Source organism: Callorhinus ursinus, unplaced genomic scaffold (assembly GCF_003265705.2).
Source record: "Callorhinus ursinus isolate GAN/ISIS: 27379988/994484 unplaced genomic scaffold, GSC_fseal_2.0 scaffold37, whole genome shotgun sequence".
Classification (NCBI taxonomy): Eukaryota; Metazoa; Chordata; class Mammalia; order Carnivora; family Otariidae; genus Callorhinus; species Callorhinus ursinus.
Genome location: NW_027397099.1, coordinates 5,422,600 through 5,441,763, shown reverse-complemented (window position 1 = coordinate 5,441,763; position 19,164 = coordinate 5,422,600). Strand labels below are relative to the sequence as shown.

The 19,164-nt window shown below is 43.9% G+C and overlaps 1 long non-coding RNA gene across 1 annotated transcript in view; it reads left to right on the top strand.

Moving 5' to 3' along the window:
- LOC141370532 (uncharacterized) overlaps nt 1–19,164 on the top strand; it is a 52,644-nt gene that overhangs the window by 15,771 nt on the left and 17,709 nt on the right. Inside the window, exon 2 of the long non-coding RNA XR_012374618.1 lies at nt 2,500–2,552. This is a non-coding gene — a long non-coding RNA (uncharacterized lncRNA). The remainder of the gene's footprint in view (nt 1–2,499; nt 2,553–19,164) is intronic.

The window sequence follows — 19,164 nt, the reverse complement described above, 5'->3', positions numbered from 1 at the left end:
GCTGTGAGAGTCCTTTGTCTCCAGAGCAGGCAGAACCCTGGCAGGAGGGGTGAGCAATCCACTAACACCACTATTTGGGTAATAACTAAGCCTTTTCTTCCCAGGCTGGTTCTGCTGGTCCCCACACCCCTTCCCGCAGGCAAAAATCTTCCCTACTTAACCAGGAACTGGAGCTCTCTGAAGACTCTGCAGGTCAACCCTGAATTGAATGAGGGTTGTCGGAGAGAGACAGACTCGGTTAGGGAGGCTGGGTTCTTGTGATCTTGGACAAAGAACCTGTTTTCTCAATCTCTCTCCCTCTTTTGGGGGAAAGGGGGAGCTTGAGTAAAGAGAGTTGAATTAATTATCACAGTTCACTCTCATAGTTGGTTTGTGTAAGACTCCCCTCCTCCCCAACTCTGTTTAATAAATATCTTTTTTTTAAAGATTTTATTTATTTATTTGAGAGAGAGAGAGAACAAGTGAAGGGGATGGGCAGAGGAAGAGGGAGAAGCAGGCTCCCATGCAGGGCTCTATCCTAGGACTCCGGGATCATGACCTGAGCTGAAGGCAAACGCTTAACCAACTGAGCTACCCAGGGCGCCCCTGAATTTCATAGAATTTTTATGTGTTACAAAATATTCTTCTGATTTTCCCCCCACCATTTAAAAATGTAATAATAATTCTTAGCTCATGAGCCAAGCTGCACAAAAACAGGTGATAAGTCATACTTGGCCCATTGGCCTTTGTGCGTAGACCCCTGGTCTGGTTCATTGTTTTGAACTGCTGCATAATTATTCCATAGTTCCAAAATATTCCATACTTCACATACCTGTTCCCATCGAGGGTTATTTGTTTATCTCCTATTCCCAGCTACCACAAGCAACAGTAGCAGAGAACACCCTTGGTTATGTAGGAAGATCCCCAGGATATTTGCCTCAAATTGCTGGGTTTCAGGGTATTGTACACTCCGAAGTAGTCCATGGGAGCCCCATTTTCTCCAACTTTCTAATGTTTTCGTGGTGTTTTCCAACTTCCTAATGTTTGCCGACCCAAATTGGTATCTCCTCCTTCTTTTAGCTTGGATTTCCCCAATAGCTAATGAATGTGAACATCTCTTCGTATACTAGCATCCATTTAAGTTACCTCTCTAAATTATCTGTCCATGTTCCTCACCCATTTTTCCATTAGATGTTTCTGACTTTTTCTGATTGGGAAGACTTCCCCATCCTAGGCCAGTTTCCCCCTAGGCACCACAGTTACCTACAGGGCTTTTCTGAAATGCTGTTTCTGAAACAGGCTCTTCATCCCTGTTTCTGAAATCTCAGTGTTTCAAATAATGAGAATTGGGCCTTAGGTTGGGTTTTTAGGTCTATCATCTCATTTTAGCAATCTAATACTCAGGGACTATTACTAAGACTCCTGGTTCTGGGAGGTTGATTACCAACCCAGGACCACCCACAGGGATTATGGGGTTGAGCAGATGCTGAAGCTGAGCACCATTAGGAAGAGCTTGGACTGCAAATCAGAATAAGACAGCAAACAGCACTTCTGGGCCAAATTGGTAATGTTTCTAAATGATAGGAGGCAAGATGCTGGAGAGAACAGGGCCTTCTTTTTCCAGCTGGTGCAAGTGAAACTAGTTCTCAACCTTTCTAAATGGCAGTTTGACCATTATGTGCCAAAAGCCGTCAACACCTGCACAGCCTTTGACTCAGCATATTTCCTAGGAATTTGTCCTGAAGCAGGAATTGATGAAAGGCAAGGAGAAACGTGTTTGGTGGTTGGGGGTTAAAAAAAATCACTCCTAAATATCCCACTTTAGGAGATGGAATACTACATATGCTATCTTAAGAAAGATATTCTATAGGATTTCTAATGCTATGGAAAAATTTTAATAATTCACTTAAGATGGGGGAGAGATCCATAGTGGATCCAGAATGATATCCTTTTTGTAAAGAAAATATATATGTGAGGGGCAACTGGGTGGCTCAGTCGTTAAGCCTCTGCCTTAGGCTCAGGTCATGATCTCAGGGTCCTGGGATCAAACCCTGCATTGGGCTCTCTGCTCAGCGGAAAGCCTGCTTCTCCCTCTCCCACTCCACCTGCTTGTGTTCCGTCTCTTGCTGTGTCTCTCTCTGCCAAATAAATAAATAAAATCTTAAAAAAAAAAAAAAGAAGGGGCGCCTGGGTGGCTCAGTCGTTAAACATCTGCCTTTGGCTCGGCTCATGGTCCCAGGGTCCTGGGATCGAGCCCTGCATCGGGCTCTCTGCTTGGCAGGAAGCCTGCTTCTCCCTCCCCCACTCCCCCTGTCTGTGTTCCCTCTCTCATTGTGTCTCTCTCTGTCAAATAAATAAAAATACAAATCTTAAAAAAAAAAAGAAAATATATATGTGAGTAGAGAACTCTAGGAAAATGCATTAATGTATTGCTATGGGCCATGTACTGTTTTTAGTGCTTTACAACTTAATTCTCACACAACAATTTAAGTATGTGCTGTTGTTATTCCCATTTTACAGGTGAAGAAACTGAGTTCAAGAGATGAAATGAATGGCCCAGGATCACACAGATGGTAAGTGACGAACCCAGGATTTGAACTCTGGTGGCTAGCTCCAGAGCCACCACAAAATATTCCCCAAGGTCACTTGCATATTTACTCCTGGGGAGTGAGACCAAGGTGATCCTTATTTACTTTTATTTCCTGATTTTTCTACAGTTAATTTTTTTAAGAAGATTCTCCACCCTAGCCCCCTTGTAGTGGTTGAGGCCTTTGGAAAATAAAGTCAGGAGATGTTGGGGTTGGGAGCATTGTGAGGAACAGAATCAGGAATAGGATGGAGCTGTTGCTTACCTCGGATCCTACCCCAACCCCAAATCCTCTCTCTTTTCAACTCATGTCAAGGAAATCAAGGGTCAGGTATCAACTATACAACGTTAGACCCATTCCTCACCCCTCCTGGGCCCTTTTCCAGATGTCATACGGACTGAATTTCTGGAGAAGCCCCCGTCTTTTCCCTGCCTTCCCAGCACCCTGGGTGAGGTATAAGGAGGAAAGCCTTGCTCAGGAGTGCTGGGAAGGAAAGGAGGGAGAGGGGGCGAGGCAGAGGAGTGAGAACAGGGAGGGACAGGTCTAGGGAGGGGTCTGCTCCTGTCATCTCCGCTCCCCTGGGGCTTGGAGGAGTGACTACCTCGTCTCAGAATGTAACTAGGAAGATCAGGGCTGCAGTCAGCACTAGAGAGGGAGTCTAAAGACTGGGTTCTGCTCACACCTCACCATTGGTCACCTGTGTCCTAGAACAAGTCAGTCGCTTCTCGAGCCTTGGCTTTCTCCAGGGTTGAAGGTATTCATGCCTGGCTGTTTGTGACAGCAGGAGGAAAGGTGCTTTGTGAAAGGCTAAACAAGGACGGGCTGCCTCCGGGGTCAGCAAACGACAGTGCCTCTCATCATGCATTTTCCACGGCTTTATTGAGACCTAATTGACTTACCACGCAGTTTACCCATTTAAAACACACGCTTCAGTGGATTTTAGTATATTCACAGAACTGTGCTACCATCACCACAATCAGTTTTAGAACATTTTATCACCCCAAAGGACACCCAGTGCACTTCAGCCGCCACCCCCAGGCCCCTCACCACACCCCCTCAGCCCCAGGCAACAACTCCTATGCTTTCTGTTGCTATAGACATTTCCTCTCCACGTTACCCTACAGTACGCCCTTTGTCCTTCACTCAGCACGTTTTTAAGCACGTATAAAACTCACTCCTTTTCACAGCTGAACAGTATTCCATTGTATGGCTATACCATACTTTGTTTCTCTGTTCATTACTTGATGGACAGGTGTGTTTTTCTTCTACTTCTTGGCTGTTGCAAATAGTGCGGCTCTAAACTTTGATGGACACATTTTTGTATGGACGTATGTTTTCATTTCTTTTGGAGAGAGGAGTGGAATTGCTGGATCAAATAGTAATTATATGTCATATTTTGAGGCAGCACCTGTTTTATACAGTCCAGGAACTAAGAATATGGGTTTTTTAAATGTTTTTAAATGGTTGGGGAAAATCAAAAGGATTATAATATTTTGTAACATGTGAAAATTATATAGACATCAAATTTCAGTGGGCCACAAATAAAGTTTCACTGAACAGCCACATCATTCTTTCACGTGTTGTCTATGGTGCTTTTGAGCTACAATGGTAGAAATGAGTAATGTGACAGGCCAGCAAAGCCTAAAATATTTACAGTCTGGTCTTTTATGGAAAATGTTTGCCAACCTCTGAACTACGGGTTGATGCTGTTATTATTATTTACAGTTTGGTGGAGGCAGCCCGGGTATGTACTGCCTTGATGGGAACAGGACTCAGGTCGCCAGCCGCTCTCTGCCAGGTCCTGGCCAAGGAGCATAAAGGAATGAGAGCTCCCAGCCCCATTTTCTGGACTGAGAAACTGAGTCCTACGGGAGGGCGCAGGCTCATGCAAGATGAGGAGGAAGTGAGGGCATCTGGTTCTTCTTCTCCTGGGCAGCCTCCTCCCCTCCAGCTAAGAAGACCAGCTGTGAATAATTCATGCTTGGCGTTTGCAGAGCACTCCATCTTTTCAGAGCACTTTGATCATCATTAATTAGTCAGAACTTGGCTCCAGCTGTCGCCTGTTAAAACTCGAACAGAAGTGGCTTTGATGGCTCCCTCCCCAAACCTGGAAGTTTCCATCTCCATTCCAAGGTTTTGTACCACAGAGTCCTCTCTGCCCATCACCTCTTAAAGCCCTAGAACCCACTGACTTGGCCCCAGAATCAGGTTTCTTGGAAGAAAAGGGCAGTACCAGGGTTGAGAGCCCTCCCGCAGGACCCTCATAGGTGGTGTCTTCTGAGAAGTCGCGTCCCCTCTCTGCCCGTCAGGAAGGTACAAGTAAGGATGACTGTCTGTCTCTGGGGTTGTTGTGGGGATTAACCAAGTTTGTACTTACAAAAGTGTTCTGAGAGGAACCCTCATACACTGCTGGCAGAAAGATAAAATGGCACAACCACTTTGGAAAAAAACCTGAGTGTTGCTCAAATGATTAAATGTAGAATCACCGTATGACCCAGCAATTCCACTCCACTCCACTCCACTATGTGTTCGAGAGAAATGAAAAACCTGTACATAAACATTCATAGCAGCATTATTCAGAATAGCCGAAGAGTAAAAATGGCCCAAACGTTCATCAACTGAAGACAAATAAAATGCGATATATCCGTCCAATGGAGTATTACTCAGCCATAAAAAGTAATTAAGTTTGGCAACAGATAATGTGCCTCAACGGAGACAAACCTGAAAAACATGATGTTAGGTGGAAGAAGCCACACACAAAAAGGCCACATATGGTATGACTGCATTTATATGAAATGTCCAGAGTAGGCAAATCCATGGAGACAGAAAATAGATTAGTGGTTGCCAAGGGGCTGGGGAGGGAATGAGAGTAACTGTAAATGGACGTGAAGTTTCTGTTTGGGGTGATGGAAATGTTCTAAAATGGATCATGGTAATGGTCACCCAACTCAGTGAATATATTAAGAACAAACGAATTGCATGCTTCACATGGACAAGTTTTATATGTAAATGATACCTTAATAAAGCTGTTTTTTAAAAGGGCTCTGAAAACTGTAAAGTGATGAGCACAGGGGTACTCACCTGCATCGAAGATGATCTAGCCTAATGGACGAGCTGAGTGTTCTGACCAGTCCGTTTAGGGTAGTTCTTCAGACTGGAAATCAGAGACGCCTGTGTATCTTGCTATCTATGACCGCAGGCAAATCATTTAACTCTCTGATCCTCAGGTTGCCTATCAGTAAAACTGGGACAATAATCTCTGTCTCGGAGCACCTGGGTGGCTCAGTCAGTTAAGCGTCTGACTCTTGATTTCAGCTCAGGTCATGATCTCAGGGTCCTAAGTTCAAGCCCCACGCTGGGCTCCAATCCTGAGCGTGGAGCCTACTTTAAAAAAAAAAAGAAGAATATCTGTCTCTTAGGACCATTGTAACAATATTGTAGGAACATGTTGAGCTTGGTACCCAATACCTAGTAGGTGCTTGGTAAATGATGATTTCCATGTGGAGTTACCTGACCCTCCCAGCTGCTCCCAGGGGCTCCAGGGAGTGAGTCCACGCCGCTCCAGTCCCCTCAGAACCTACTGTTTCCCAAAATTGCCTGATCGTAGAAATTATCTGGAGCATCTGTTAAAAATACAGATTCCAGCACCCCACTTCAGCCCCACTGATCAGAATCTATATGCATATATATTTTTTTAAGATTTTATTTATTTATTTGACAGAGAGAGACAGCGAGAGAGGGAACACAAGCAGAGGGAGTGGGAGAGGGAGAAGCAGGCTCCCCGCTGAGCAGGGAGCCCGATGCGGGACTCGATCCCAGGACCCCGGGATCACGACCTGAGCTGAAAGCAGATGCTTAATGACTGAACCACCCAGGCGCCCCATGATATTAATTTTTAAAGTATGTATATATACATTTGCATAGAAAAAGAGAATGGAAAGAAACTAAATTGAGGAACGTTTTGTAAAAATAACTGGACTGTATCATTAAAAATGTCCAGGTCAGGAAAGAAAAAGGCTGAGACACTATTCCCCTTTAGAGGAGGTTAAAACCATATGACAACTACATGCAAAGCAAGATCCCAGTTTAGATACTGGCCTGGGAAAAATATAGAGAGCTGATTGATTGATTTAAATATGGACTGTAGATTAGTACTGTTAATAATAGTACTGTTGCAATATTAAACGCCCTAATTGGTCTGTGGTTATGGATGGGAATCTCTTAGGAAATTCACACTGAAGTATTTGGGGGTTAAAGGGCATGATGTCTCCAATTTAATCTCAGATTGTTCAGAAAAATGCACACGCCCATATAAATATTTATATGGATAGAGAAAATGATAATGCAAATGGTAAACAACTGGTTCATATAGGTAAGAGAGTTTCTGGGAGTTTATTGTACTATTCTTGCAACTTTTTAATAAGTTTGAAATTACATCAAAATTATAAATTACTAAAGAAGGCAGGGAAAGGGGACAGGCACATAAACTAACACTTCTAGGAATAGTACTAAAAAATAAAATAGGAAAAAGACAAGCTTTTTCAAATAACCTTTTAAAAGTAATAAAATAGGGCGCCTGGGTGGCTCAGTCGTTAAGCGTCTGCCTTCGGCTCAGGTCATGGTCCCGGGGTCCTGGGATCGAGCCCCGCGTCGGGCTCCCTGCTCCGCAGGAAGCCTGCTTCTCCCTCTCCCGCTCCCCCTGCTTGTGTTCCCTCTCTCACTGTCTCTCTCTATCAAATAAGTAAATAAAATCTTAAAAAAAAAAAAGTAATAAAATAGTGGTATGTCCTGAAAGTGAAAGAAACTGGAGGGTAGTATGCCAAGCATCAGCTGCGCCCAGGTGGTACTGTGACCCAGTGGTGACATGCAAGGCCTCTGGCCCTAGGCAGCTTGGACTGGATCCACACTCATGTGACACCCTGCGTGAGTTACTTACATTCTCTGTGTCCCTGTTTCCACCCCTCCCCTGTGCAGTGGGGAGACCAATGCCTACTCATGGGGGAGTCACGTGAGTCACTGGAGTATAAAGCATTGGTGACAGTGTGGGCTCATGCATCTGAGGTTCATGTAAAAATCAGCCATTATGTCTGATTGATGGGATTATGGGTGAAGTAGTCTATGTATTTTTTTATTGAGATATAATTGACATATAACATTATATTAGTTTCAGGTATGCAACAGAATGATTCAACATTTGTATATGCTATGCAGTGATCACCAAAATAAGCCCAGTTGACATCCATCACCCCATGTGGTTACAAATTTTTTTTCTTGGGATGAGAACTTTTAAGATGTACTCCCTTAGCAACTTTCAAATATACAGTACAGTATTTTTTTTTAAAGATTTTATTTATTCATTTGAGAGAGAGAGCACAAGCAGGGGGAGAGGGAGAGGGAGAGAGAGAGAGAAGCAGACTCCCCGCTGAGCTGGGAGCCCGACACAGGGCTCGATCCCAGGATCTGGAGATCATGACCTGAGCCCAAGACAGATGCTCAACCATCTGAGCCACCTAGGCACCCCTACAATACAGTATTAAGTATAATTATCATGCTGTACATTACAGCCCTGAGACTTATTTACCTTACAACTGAAAGTGTGTACCTTTTGACCCTCTTCACCCATTTTGCCTACCTCACCTCTGACAACCACCTGTGTGTTCTCTGTATCTATGAGTTCAGTTTTGTTTTTGTTTTTAGATTCCATGTATAAGTGAGATCAGATGGTATTTGTCATTCCTGACTTATTCGACCTAGCATAATGCCCTCAGTGTATGTATTTTTTAAACTCCTTAAAGTGAGCACACACTGATTTTGTAAGCAGAGCAACAAAACATGAAAGGAAAATATCATGAATATTTTTTTAGAGGATGAAGGGAGATGCCTTTCCAATGGCTTAGCTTTTCCTTTTGAGACCTCCCTCTCTCTCTCCCCTCTGCTTGCCTCTCCCCCCTGTCCCCTTCCCTCTCCCCACCAGATTGCATTCCTCACTTTTTTCCCCCAAAGAACTATAATTAAGCTCTTACTCTATAATTGCCATTTCATGGTTCCCCATCTGAAATCAGTCCTGTTTAGCCTGGTTTCCATCTCCTCAGCCCTGGGAAGCAGAAGTAGGATTCAGCACAGCCCCGGATGGGCCTGTGCGCTAAGAATATGACCTCTCTTTGTTGAATATTTGCTCTGTGTGCGCTGGGCACCTTGCATGTGCTCAGCCCTTTCCCTGCATAACCTTGTTTAATCCCCACAACAGTCACCCCTGCTACCCACCCAAAAGCCAGACGCATGGGATGAGACCATCCCAGACTCACCAGCCCCAGCAACCTACTGGCTGCCTGTAGCTGCATGAATGGGCCCAGTAGAGATTATGCGAACCTGCTAGGGTCAGCAGGATTGCCCAGCTGGCTCACAGATTCATGAGCAATTGTTTCAAGCCACTGAGTTTGGGGATGGTTTACTATACAGTAATAGCTACCCAATACAGCCCTTTAGAGAGGGGACAGGGTGGGAGGCAGTTGGGATGACCCCAGTGTTCCAGAAGAAAGAACACACTTAGCAAACATCTATTTAACGCTTACTGTGTGCTGAGCATTTTAATTCAATCCTCACAACAACCTTAATGGGATAGGTTCTTCTATTGTCCCCATTCTATATAATGTATTTTTTAATTCTATTTTAAGTAGGCTCCATGCTCAACATGGGGCTTGAACTCATGACTCTGAGATTAAGAGTTGCATGCTCTACCAACTGAGCCAACCACGTGCCCTTATTGTCCTCATTCTGTGAATGGAGAGATTGAGGCAGAGAGGTAAATAATTTGCTCAGGATCTCACAGCTAGTAAATGGCAGGTGTTCAGTCAATTAACAAGATGTAGAAAGGAGAAAAGAGAAAGGAGAACTACCTTGTGAATCTACTGGGGACAAAAGTTGGACCTTCAGAAACCTGACAATGGAAGGTACTCAGTAGATTAAGCATCCGACTCTTGATCTCAGCTCAGATCTTGATCTCATGGTCATGAGTTCAAGCCTCGAGTTGAGCTCCACGCTGGGTGGGGAGCCTACTTAAAAAGAAAGAAAGAAACCTGATGATGGAGGTACTTCCTCACTGAGCAGTCAGAGGGTAGTACTTTAGGGAATTGAGTTCTTTAAAGAGAGAATAATAGGGGCGCCTGGGTGGCTCAGTCGGTTAAGCGACTGCCTTCAGCTCAGGTCATGATCCTGGAGTCCCGGGATCGAGTCCCACATCGGGCTCCCTGCTCAGCAGGGAGTCTGCTTCTCCCTCTGACCCTCTTCCCTCTCCTGCTCTCTATCTCTCATTCTCTCTCTCTCAAATAAATAAATAAAATCTTTAAAAAAATAGAGAATAATAATTCAATTTATAAATATTGTGTATTTTTTTTAGATTTTATTTATTTATTTGACAGAAAGAGAGAGACAGCGAGAGAGGGAACACAAGCAGGGGAGTGGGAGAGGGAGAAGCAGACCTCCTGCCAAACAAGGAGCCCGGTGTGGGGCTCGATCCCAGGACCCTGGGACCAGGATCCAAGCCGAAGGCAGACACTTAACGACTGAGCTACCCAGGCGCCCCTAAATATTGTGTATTTTTAAAATATTGTGTATTTATTAAACCTTATTTATATTTATTAAACAAATAAGAATCTCGGAGGGCAGTTAGTAAGGAGGAGATGGGGGGGTGTGCAAATTTAGATACTGTATTCGTCAAGGTTCTTCAGAGAAATTGAACAATCGGATGTGAATATACATAGAAAGAGATTTCTCTTAAGGAACAGGCTCACACAATAGCAAAGCCTTGGTGAATCCAAAATCTGTTGGGGAACCAGTTGGCTGGAGATGCAGTCCAAGTCCAAGGTAGTCTGCTGGCAAAGCAGGAGAAGACAGTGTTGTGTGTGAAATCCAAAGGCAGTCTGTTGGCAGAATTTCCTCTTGCTCAGGGGAGGTCAGCCATTTGTTTTATTCAGGCCTTTAACTGATGGGATGAGGGCCACCTAAATTATGGAGAACAACCTGCTTTATTCAGAGTCCACTGATTTACATGTAAAGCTCACGCAAAAACACCCTCACAGAAACATCCAGAATAATGTTCGGCCAAATATCTGGGCACCATTGGTCTAGCCAAGTTACCTCATAAAATTCACAATCACAGATGCCAACAGAGGTTAATGCCACTGAGAAGCAAAGTCGGGGCTAGCATAGAAGTGACCTCTGGATTGGCAACATGGAGACTCTTGGTTGCTAGAGTGGATTAGATGCAACAGAGAAGTCAAATTTAACCAGTGCAGAGTGAAGAAAGAAGGAGTAGAGAGGGACTTCCCTGTTGGCAGAAGCTCGTTTGTGGAGGGGAAGCGTGCTATGAGGCAGGAGCTCAAGGAAAAAGTGGGGTTGAAGGAGGACTACTTAGTTTGCTTTTTCTAACGGAGACCCTAGAGTAGTGTGTGTTTCAAGCTGTAGGTGTTGATCTTCTATCAGGTCAATTCATGGGCGATGACAAGCACTTAAAAAAGAAGGAGAGAGATAGAACCAAAAAGAAACAATAGAAGACATCACACATAATGAGAGTAAGCATTGTTTCATGAAACTCTTGTATCCTGACTTCTGACACCATAGATTAGTTTTGCCTATACTTAAATTTATGTAAATGGGATCATACTGCTGTGCACCCTTCTGTGTCTGGATTCTGTCACTCAACATTAGGCCTGTGAGATTCATCCATGTTACTGCACGTCCTTTAGCCCATTCATCTCATTGCCCTGCAGTGTTCCACCGAGTGACTCTATCAGTTGATTTATCCATTCTATTGTTGATGCCCTTGAAGAGATGCAGTCTTGGCAGTGGCCCAACAAATGAATGGAATAAGGTACAGCAGGTGTTATTATCTGAGTCACAGGCCCTACCCACCTGAAGGTAAAGATAGAGTTGCCAGGATGTGTGGGATACAGAATAGGGAGGATTTGGATGAGAGGGACTGAGGACATGACCAGAAAGGGACGCTTCCTGAAGATCCTGTAGCTCCCTGAGATTACCTTTATCCTACTGTTTACCACGTATTATAGAAAATGTCGGTTCATCTGTCTGACTTCCCACTAGATGGTGGAGGAGACGACATCTTACTCATTACTGAATCCCCATCCCTGAGCCAAGCCTGAGGCTGGTGCTCAGTGAGCACTAGGGAAATGCCTGTTGAACTGGCTAGGTTTGGGCCAGTTTGGGAGAGCCTTCATTGTCAGGAGTTGGGACTCACTAACAAAGACAGTGGGAGCCATAGAAGGTTTTTGAGCATGAAGAGGTCATAATCTGAAGAGTGTTTTATTAAAATTAACCTGAGCAGCAGCAGTGAGGAGGAGGATGTTTTGGAGAGAGGAAAACTGCAAGTGCGGGGGAAGGCAGGGAAGCTGGCTAAGAAATTAAGCTGGGGCGCCTGGGTGGCTCAGTCGTTAGGCGTCTGCCTTTGGCTCGGGTCATGATCCCAGGGACCTGGGATCGAGCCCCACATACGGCTCCCTGCTCAGTGGGAAGCCTGCTTCTCCCTCTCCCACTCCCTCTGCTTGTGTTCCCTCTCTCGCTGTGTCTCTCTCTGCCAAATAAATAAATAAAAATCCTTTATTTATTTATTTATTTATTTAAATATTTTATTTATTTATTTGACAGAGAGAGAGAGCATAAGCAGGGGAAGTGGCAGGCAGAGAGAGAAGCAGGCTTCCCGCCGAGCAGGGAGCCCGATGCGGGGCTCGATCCCAGGACCCTGGGATCATGACCTGAGCCAAAGGCAGCCACTTAACTGACTGAGCCACGCAGGCGCCCCAAATAAATAAAAATCTTAAAAAAAAAAAGTTCAGAAGCTGTCACAGAAATGAATAAGGACTTGAATTAGGCTTGTGGTGGAGGAAACAGAAAGGAAGGACCAGCTTGGGCCACAGTGCTTTTTTCAAAATATGGAATATGATCTCATTTTTATAAAACCATGTATTATTTGTATGTGTGTTGTAAAATACATATACAAAGAATCTTATAAATCTCAAACTTGACAATAGTCAAAGAGGCTTCTGGGGAAATGGTGTTGTGTGTGGGCGTGTATGTTTTTTTAAATAACCATGTATTATTTTTATCTTTACAAAAGACCCTGTGAGGGAGGATGTCATCAGCTTCACTTTACAGGTGAAGAAACTAAGGTTCAGAGAGAGTTTGAATCACTTGCTCAAGGTCACACAGCTAGTATTCTTAGCGCTCCAGTAGGCCTTCCCCAGAGAGGCTCTGAAGGAATAATCAAGGAGTCTTCATGATTAATTGGATGAGGGAGGGGTAGGAGGGAAGGAGACAGGAAGGGATTAAAAATGACTGGGACACTTTGAGCCTGACCAAGTGGAAAATAATCAGTAAGTCAGGGAGGGAGTACTGGGTTACTGGGGGAAGGTTTAAGCCAAAGGAATGAATATCTAATGATGGAATTTGGTAAAAAAAAAAAAAAAAAGGATGGAATTTGGTGCATCAGATCAGAACTTAGAGGCAGACCTTAAGTGTACTTCTTACTAGCTGGCCCTACCACTGAGCACCTGAGGCCCCCTAGGAACTGGGCATTTTCAAGAAAAAGAAAAATTCAACCCCACACTTCCAGGTAAGTGGTGTGTTCCTCTGAGTACTTGGGTCCTTCTGCATCAGCAGCTTGTACTTTCTGTGGCTCTATGTGGCCTGATTGATTGACCAGGCTTAAAAGGCCTGCTGCTGAATTTGAGATCTCAGGCTTCCAGCCTCTATAGGTCATCAGCAAAGACTTAAAGGCCTGGCGTGAACGTGAGGTTATTATTCACCCGAGAAGACATTATAAACCACAAGAACACAGGCCCAGCAGGCAGGAATGGCCACCCAGCTCACTGGGCACACTGTGTCCTCATCTGTCCATCCAGCATGATTCATAATTAAATCTGCAGCAGGCAGGAGGCGAACTAGAATTTTGTGTAAACTGGTGCTGGGGAAGCACTTTGCCTACAACTTAACTTCAAAGTTCTAGAGCTCCAGAACTTGATTCACTTGTGACATTCCAAGTTGAGGCTATTCTTCCCTACCCTTCCCTGGGACTGTCCCTTTGTGGGCGAGATGACCCAAAGGGAAAAAAAAGGTTGTTGGGTCACTGGGTGTATTAGAGTTCTCTAGAGAAACATAACTGATAGAATGAGGTTTCTTTTCCTTTGTTTTTTTTTAAGTAGACTCCACACTGGGCATGGAGCCCAGTGCAGGGCTTGAACTCACGACCCTGAGATCAAGACCTGAGCTGAGCTCAAGAGTCAGATGCTTGGGCACCTGGGTGGCTCAGTTGGTTAAGCGACTGCCTCCGGCTCAGGTCATGATCCTGGAGTCCCGGGATCGAGTCCCACATCGGGCTCCCTGCTCAGCGGGGAGTCTGCTTCTCCCTCTGACCCTCTTCCCTCTCGTGCTCTCTATCTCTCATTCTCTCTCTCTCGAATAAATAAATAAAATCTTAAAAAAAAAAAAGAGTCAGATGCTTAACTGACTGAACCACCCAAGTGCCCCTGGAACGAGATTTATTACGAGGGATTGGCTCATGCATTTGTGGAGGCTGAGAAGCCCCATGGTCTGCCGTCTGTACGCTGGTGCTCAGGAAAGCTGGTGATGTGGTTCCAGTTTGAACCCAAAGGTCTGAGAAGTGGGGAGGAGCAGTGGTGTAAGTCCCAGTTTGAGTCCAGAGGCCTGAGAACCAGGAGGGCAGATACCTGAAGGCAGGAAAACATGGAGGTCTCCAGCTCGAGCAGAGAGCAAATTCACCCTTTCTCGGCATTTTGTTCTATTTAGGCCCTCAGTGAATTGGATGATGCCCACCAGCACTGGTGAGGACAGTCTTCTTTACTCAGTCTACTGATTCAAATGCTAATCCCTTCCAGAAACACACTCAGAGACATGTCTAGAAGTAATATTTTACCAGCTCTGTGGGCAACCCTTCTCTATGTCAAGCTGACAGAAAATTAACCATCACACTAGGTAAAGTTTAGGTTTGGAAAACTGTGGTACTGAGATGCCATATGCTCAGGCCCCATGTGTTTCCAGTTAAATATATCATGAAAAAAGGAAGCCGGCATGTGGGCAAAGTACATGAAGAATTCACAAAAGGAAATTCAAGTGCTATGTAACCATATTACACAACTCCAGGGGCAGCATTCACATTGAATTCTATTCACAGAGATGCACATTGTGATGGTCTGTCAGAGAGGATGCTCAGCCTCTCCTATAATAAGAGAAATGCCAATTAAAACAATAAGGTACTCTTTTTCATGTGTTAGATTGGTAAAGCTCAAAGAGCTGGTAAGTTCTGTGTTTCTGGGAGTGTAGTATGGTGTCACCTCTATGCAGGGTGCAGTGGATTGGCTCTCTCCAAATGACTCATTCCACCCTCTTCTAGTTGGAGATGTAGGAAAGCTAAGCCTTACGTTTCCCAAACTCTCTTGCAAGTGTGGGTTCCATCCGCATGAATGAGACTTACTTCTGTGGCTCCACATCCTAGTCAACATTTGGTGTTATCAGCATTCTGCCTGCCGGCCATTCTGATAGGTGTGTAGTGTTCTCTCGTTTTAATTTGCATTTACAGGGCACCTGGGTGGCTCAATCTGTTAAGCATCTGCCTTTGGGTCAGGTCATGATTCCAGGACCCCTGCTCAGCGGGGAGTCTACTTTTCTCTCTCCCTCTGCCCTTCCCCCCAACTGTGTTTTCTTTTTTCTCTCTCTCTCTCTCTCACTCTCAAATAAATAAAATCTTTAAGAAAAAAGAAATTTGCTTTTCCCTGATGACAGGATGTGAAGCATCTTTTTATATGCTTATTTCCCAGCTGTCTATCTTCTTCTCAGGTCTTTTCTTGTTGAATTTTAAGAGCTTTTTGTATATTTTGAGTAACAGTTCTTTATCAGATATGTCTTTTACGAATACAGTCTGTGACTTGTGTTTTCATTTTCTTCAAGGAGTCTTTCACAGAGGAGAACTCTTTAATTTTAATGAAATCTAGATTATCAATTCTTTCTTTCATGGATCATGGCTTTGGTGGTGTATCTATAAAGTCATTGCCAAACCCAGGGTCATCCAGATTGCCTACTATTTTATCTTCTACGAGGGTTTTACAGTGTTACATTTTACCCTTAGGTCTGTGATACATTTTCATTTAATTTTTGTGAAGGGTTGTAAGGCCCATGTTTATATCCATTTTTTTTTCACATGTGAATGTCCAGTTGTCCCAGCACCATTTGTTGAAAAGACTGTTCTTTTCTCTGTTGTACTCCCTTTGCTCCTTTGTCAAAGATCAATTGACTACTTTTATGTGTGTCTGTTTCTGGGCTCTCTGTTCTGTTCTCTTGATCTGTTTGTCCATGCTTTGGTTAATATCACACTGTCTTGATTACTATAGATTAATATTATGTCTTGAAGTCAGTATCAGTCTTCCTGTGTTGACTATTCTGGGTCTTTTTTTTTTTTAATTTATTTGACAGAGAGAGACACAGCGAGAGAGGGAACACAAGCAGGGGGAGTGGGAGAGGGAGAAGCAGGCCTCCTGCAGAGCAGGGAGCCCTATGTGGGGCTCAATCCCAGGACCCCGGGACCACGACCCAAGCCGAAGGCAGACGCCTAACGACTGAGCCACCCAGGCGCCCCTGATTATTCTGGGTCTTTTTGATGCAGGCTGGCTGGGTCTGAAACCCACTGGGGGTCCTGCAGGACCAGCCAAGAGGATTCTTGGCTTTACCCAGGATGGAAATCAAATGCAAACTGAGAGGAAGTGAGAGCAGAGTTTATTAAAGAGATACAGAGAATGTAGATGTGGACAGAGTGTCCAGGAGACTCAGAAAGGAAAGAGCGAGTCTCATCTTTACTCTGGATCTGGGGTCTTTATTGAGGATTGTGGTCCAGTAATGTGTCTTCTCAGCCATCCAGGAACTGGTTAAAACAAAGTGTTTAGGTGTCCTCCATAAGCCAGTCATGCTCTGGAGCCGGGGGTCTAGTGAGTCTGTGGTCTTGGAAGAGGTACATGATGAACTCGCCCAGTCACTCTGTAGATGTTATTTCTTGTGCTGGAAGACTCCAACGAAATCATTAACTCCTTGACCTTTACAAGGAGGACATACATTATCTATACCATAAGGCATGTATAGAGCAGGGCTGTAGGTCCTAGTAAGAATGAGGCAGCAAAAAAGCAGTCTTTCATGGGGTCCCTTCAGTTTCCTTGTCTCATTTTGCTTCTCCATATAACTTTAGAATCAGTTTGTCAGTATCCACAAGTATAACTTGCTGGGATTTTGATTGGGATTGCATTGAATCTATAGATCAGGTTGGGAAAAGCTGGGACGCCCTGGTGGCTCAGTCAGTTAAGTGGCTGCCTTTGGCCCGGGTCATGATCCCAGGGTCCTGGGATTGAGTCCCTCATTGGGCTCCTTGCTCAGCAGGGAGCCTGCTTCTCCCTCTCTCTCCCTCTGCTTGTGCTCTCTCTGTCAAATAAATAAAATCTTTAAAAAAAAAATTGGGAAAAGCTGACACCTTTGACAAATTGCATTTTCCTATCCAAGAACATGGAGTATCTCTTCATTTATTTAGTTCTTTGATTTCTTTTATCAGAATTTTGTAGTCTTCCTCACAGATCTTGTACATATTTTGTTAGATTTATATCTAAGTATTTTATTTTGGGGAGTGCTAACTTAAATAGTATTATGTTTTTAATTTCAAATTCCACATGTTCATTGCTGATAACATAGGAAAGCAAATTGACATACATATATATATATATTAACCTTTTATCCTGCAGCTTTGCTATTTTTTTTTAAGATTTTATTTTATGTTTTAGAGACAACGAGAGAGGTAACACAAGCAGAGGGAGTGGGAGAGGGAGAAGCAGGCTTCCCGCTGAGCAGGGAGCCCCATGCGGGGCTGGATCCCAGGACCCTGGGATCATGACCTGAGCCGAAGGCAGATGCTTAACGACTGAGCCACCCAGGGGCCCCTGCAGCTTTGCTATTAATCATGTAGTTCCTGGAGGTTTTTTGTTGATTCTTTCTGATTTTCTGCATAAATAATCATGTCTTCTGTGAACAAACACAGTTTTATTTCTCTCTTCCCAATCTGTATCCTTTTTATTTCCTTTTCTCATCTTATTGCATTAGTTAGGACTTCCAGTATGATGTTGAAAAGCAGTAGTAGGGGCGCCTGGGTGGCTCAGTTGGTTAAGCAACTGCCTTCGGCTCAAGTCATGATCCTGGAGTCCCTGGATCAAGTCCCGAATCGGGCTCCCTGCTCGGCAGGGAGTCTGCTTCTCCATTTGACCCTCCCCCTCTCGTGCTCTCTCTCTCATTCTCTCTCTCTCAAATAAACAAATAAAATCTTAAAAAAAAAAAAAAGCAGTAGTAAGAGGGGACATCTTGCCTTGTTCCTGATCTTAGTGGTGAAGCTTTAAGTTTCTTACCACTAACTATGATGTTAGCTGCAGGTGTTTTGTAGATACTATTTATCCAGTTGAGGAAGTTCCCCCCTATTCCTAGTTTGCTGAGAATTTTTATCATTAATGGGTGTTGAATTATTTTTTAAGATTTTATTTATTTATTTTAGAGAGAGAGCACAGCAGGGGAAGTGGCGGAAGGAGAGGGAGAAGCAGACTCCCTGCTGGGCATGTAGCCCAATGAGGGACTCAATCCCAGGCCCTGGGATCATGACCTGAGCCTTAGGCAGACTCTTAACTGACTAAGCCACCCAGGCATCCCGATTCTTTTTTTTATTTTTTTATTTTTTTATTTTTTAAGATTTTTTATTTATTTATCAGAGAGACAGAGAGACAGAGGCAGGCAGAGAGAGAAGCAGGCTCCTTGCTGAGCAAGGAGCCCGATGTGGGACTCGATCCTAGGACACTGGGATCATGACCTGAGCCGAAAGGCAGATGCTTAACGATTGAGCCACCCAGGCGTCCAGGCATCCCGATTCTTGAATGTTGAACCAGCTTTGCATGCCTGGGATAAATCCCAATTGCTCATGATGTATAATTCTAATACATTTGACTTCCAAAAGTTTTGTTGAGGATTTTTGCATCTATGTCCATGAGAGATACTTGTCTTTAGCTTTCTTTTCTTTTATATCTTTGTCTGGTTTTGGTATTAATATTGGCTTCATAGAATGAGGTAGGAAGTATTCTCTCTGCTTCTATCTTCCTCTGGAAAAGATAGTGGTGAATTGGTGTAATTTCTTCCTTAAATGTTGGATAGAATTCACCAGTGAACCCACCTGGGTCAGATGCTTTATGCTTTGGAAGGTTATTAATTATTGATTCAATTTTTAAAGTTGATACAGGCCTATTCAGATTGTCTATTTCTTCTTGTATGGGTTTTAGGAGGTTGTGTCTTTTGGGAATTGGTTACTTTCATCTGGGTTATCATATTTGTGGGTATCGGCTTGTTCACAGTGTTTCTTGCTTATCCTTTTAATGTCCATGGGATCTGTAGTGACGTCCCCTCATTCACTTCTGATATTAGTAATTTGTACCCTCTCTCTTTCTCTTAGTTAGCCTGGCTATAGGCTTACTGATTTTATTCATCTTTTCAAAAAACCAGATTT